Below are 4,103 nucleotides of genomic sequence, written 5' to 3'. Positions count from 1 at the left end.
CTAAATGACAATACCAAATTTTGAATTTAAAATATTTACGATTGGATTAAAATTTGAATTTCAGAAATATCAAATTTTAAATTTTTAGTTTAAATTTAAATTTGTGTTTAAAATATTGAATTTTGTATTTTAAGTTTGAATTTAGAAATTAAATAGAATTTGAAGAATAATTAGATTTGGACATTTTAGGATAATTAAAATTCTAAAGATTAATTAACATTTAAAAATAATTAAGATTTTAAAAATTAATTATGATTTCAAAATAATTATAATTTTAAAATTAATTATAGTTTTGAAATTAATTAAGATTCAAAATAAATTATAGTTTTGAAATTAATTAAGATTAAAGATTAATTATGGTTTTTTAAATTAATTAAGATTTAAAATTAATTATATTTTTGAAATTAATTAAGATTAAAAATTAATTATAGTTTTGAAATTAATTAAGATTCAAAATTAATTATGTTTTTAAAATTAATTGTATTTTGAAATTAATTAGGATTTTTAAATTAATTTGGATTTAAAATTAATTATAGTTTTTAAATTAATTAAAATTTAAAATTAATTGTAGTTTTAAAATTAATTAAGATTCAAAATTAATTATACTTTTGAAATTAATTAGTGTTGGTGTGGGAAGTATCCGACGATCGAACTTATATTTTGATTATGTAAAAGGGTTCAAAGTTAAGGTTATTTATGGTCTAACATGTTTGAATGAGTATGCAGGAAAGTCCTAAGAGTACTTAGGCAAAAGTCCTAGCTGCGGTTAGGCAAGTGGAAAACTCTAGGGGGTGGTAACCCTAGGCGGAAAGTCTTGGCGGGTCGAGGGCTTCAGGCAAAAACCCTAGAGTCGGGGACTCTAGTTGGAAAGTCTTGGTGGTCGCAGACCAGGTGAAAAGATTGGATGGGTCGTGGAGCGAACGTCCAGCAGAAAGTCTTGGAGCCTCAGGCACTGAGCAAAAGTCCAGTCGATCTGGAGGATCTGCTGACAACACGTAAACTCTCTTGAAAATAGTAGGTGATGATGCGTTTGATAACCATGATTTCATTGCATTATTTTGATTCATATATGCATGGTTTGATGTTGATTTCATAGTTTAAATCATGGTTACATCACATTTTGTGCATAATGTGTATTTTTGGACTTAATTGCAAATTATCTTATTTTTATATTATTTGATGCTAATATTTGATTCTTATTTTGTAGGCATCAAAGGATCTTGGATTTGGATCTATTTGGACTAAAATTGGGCTCGAATCGGAGTTCAAACGAGAAGATCAAGCTTTGGGTCAATTTGGACCGTTCATCTACAATCAAGCCGATTTGAACCATCCGTTGAAGATCTGGCCGATCCAACCTAATGGGGAGCAGATCTGAGCCATTGATGAAGATCCAGAAGTTTTGATCCATATCTGAGTTCATCCAGCCATTGATCCAGTTTAATTAATCTGGGCCGTTCATTGAAGACTGTGCAGATCAGGGCCATCCAGTCATGATCTGGACGATCCGACCTACGGGAGGGTAGATCTAGACCGTAGATCAACATCAGTACCTTCGGATCATATTTTGGATGACCTTTCACCGTTGATTTAGCCCGGAATCATCTCAGCCGTCCGATCAGATCCAGATCTGTTTTAAATCTGAGAAACTACAGTACAGATCCTTCGTCGACTCCTCCGCGCACAGCGCTGCGTCCCGCGAGTTTTCCAGTGGATTCCGACCACCATCCTCTTCCAGATCCACTTCTAAGTGAGTCTTGTTTGCGTTGGAGCTCAGGGGTCGATTCTCAGGAACTGACGACCTGGGGTTTACCCCGCCATGCGCCTATGGCCTGTGTACCTGCATGAACCTCCCTCCATATCCGTGGGGCCGGCACTAGGGGGGCCGCTAAGGTAGCGGATCTACCTTTTTTTTGTTTGCGTTGGAGCTTCCATCCGTTGTCTTCCAAGTCTTGATCATCTGCACGCGCCGGCGAACATCTCTCCGGAGCTCAGATCTGTTCGTGAAGTTCCCTCTGTTTCAGCCATCATCGGAGGAATTCCTTGGTGACAGTGGCTCGCCCTCCATCAGAGAGCATCGATTCAGAGACTTCATACTTCAGATCTGCAGAATTTCGAGCTTGGCAGATTCATTCTTCACCAGCTTTTCCGGGAAGATTTTCTTCGGTGCTGGAGAAGTCTGAACTGAGTTAAGTGGACGAGAGCTTCTTCTTCATTCATGTTCCTTGTGTGACGGCAAGGAAAGACTCATTAGAAGAGTAGATTTGGGTAGAGATGGTTTAGATTTAAATTCTGCAATTTATTGTTTCTGCATTTTGTTTCTTTCATGTTCTGATTTTGTTGATTTACTGTTTAGCAAACCCCAGTTCTATTCTAACTTGTTTAACATTCCTATCCTGATTTCTAATTTGATTTGAATTTTACTTGGAATTCTTTGTTAGGTTTCAATAAGTTAGAGGTAGTTTCAATTAATGAATTTCGAAAACTCTTATTTGATTCATTGGATTTTGTTGTGGTTGTTAACATGTTGAAATTGTGGATACTTAACTTGAGATGTTGATTATGCTTCTCTGTTCAAGGTAATGCAAGAAAGCATTTGAATTAAATGGTTGTATCTAGTGAGAATGAGGTTTGGATGATACTTTGGCTTTACAAGGTTGTTTGAAATCTTAAGTATATTTGTTACTTGTTAATTTTGTTCTCTGAATTGGAATTGTGATGGTTGCAGTGAAACTTTAATGATAAATTCTTACTTGAGATTTCGATTGTTACTTGAATAATATGTTAATGATCAAATGTGAGATTGGATGGTTTACTAGTTGAAGAATTTGAGTCATTGATGATAGATTGGTGCTAATTTGATGAAATGAAGATGATGATGTTTTGAGGAAGTCAACCTTGTTTAAATTCTATTCTAGAGATGGCTGAACCTATCTTGTGGATGAAACAATTTGATTTGAATCAATTCTAGAATTCACACACATTTACTAGTTAACCTTGAAAAAAAATATGACTTGGGACTCGTTGCTACAACGCTTGTATTAATTTTAATGAGTTTCAATTTTAATTAATTTGATGTATCACGTGACATGAAAATGGCCAACATCAATGGCCAACATCAGCGTTCCCCGAAGAGGGAATAGTCTGCGTCGGTTTGATCTAGAGTTTCAACGAAACTCAAAGTTAGAACTGGATAGTCAGAAGCTGTCATAAATTCATATTATATGTATATTGTTTTTGCCTGGACTAACTTTGTTTTGCAGAAAATAGGGGCTGGAGAAAGTTGGTTCAGGCGCCCGGAAGGGGTCTAGGCTCCTGGAGTCCGGGCTCCCAGAACTGGTCTGGGCGCTCGGAGTCAGTCCAGGCGCTCGGAACCCAAAAGTTATCGCCAAGCTGATGTGGCGTGCGTGGAGTGGCCGTGCCACGTGGTCCAGGCGCCCGAAACTGCCTATAAATGCAGTCTCGACCAGAAGCTTCAGAATAACACAACGAATGACTTCCGCTTCTTCGAGCTGCTCGGAAACCACTTCCACGACACCTGAAAGCTCCAATGACGCTTCTTCTAGAAGATTTCCTCTTACAGAGTTGTCGGTATTGTTTTTCATTTAAAAGATCTTGCACTACAATTGTAATCCTTCTATACTATTTTGAATTGATTAGTGGTTACCCATCGAAAGCACTCTTACATGCAGGCCTTGGAGTAGAAGTCACCATAGGCTCCGAACCAAATAAAAGCTTAGCGTTTGTGTTGTGTGTTTTATTTTCCATTGCGTGTTTTACTTTGAGTTTTTCTGAAACGAACAAAATAGCCACGAGCGCTATTCACTACCCCTCTAGCGCTTTCGATCCTACAATTGGTATCAGAGTGGGGTCACTTTGAATTCATGAAACCACCATTCAAGCAATTTTTTCGTGGTAATTTTTAATTTTTCGGAGTCGATCGAAATCGATAAAATTGCCGCCTTCCGATCTATTCTTATTGCAATCAAAATTTTTCCTAAAAGCTGGTGCAACACCACTCGAGTTCGTGCATTTATTTTTAATCCCACACTACTAATCCAAGACCAAGTCTTGGAACAAAGTTTCTTGTTTTTATTTGTGCG

This window comes from Zingiber officinale, chromosome 7B, assembly GCF_018446385.1.
Source record: "Zingiber officinale cultivar Zhangliang chromosome 7B, Zo_v1.1, whole genome shotgun sequence".
In the NCBI taxonomy this organism is placed as follows: domain Eukaryota; kingdom Viridiplantae; phylum Streptophyta; class Magnoliopsida; order Zingiberales; family Zingiberaceae; genus Zingiber; species Zingiber officinale.
This window is presented reverse-complemented; position numbering follows the sequence as displayed.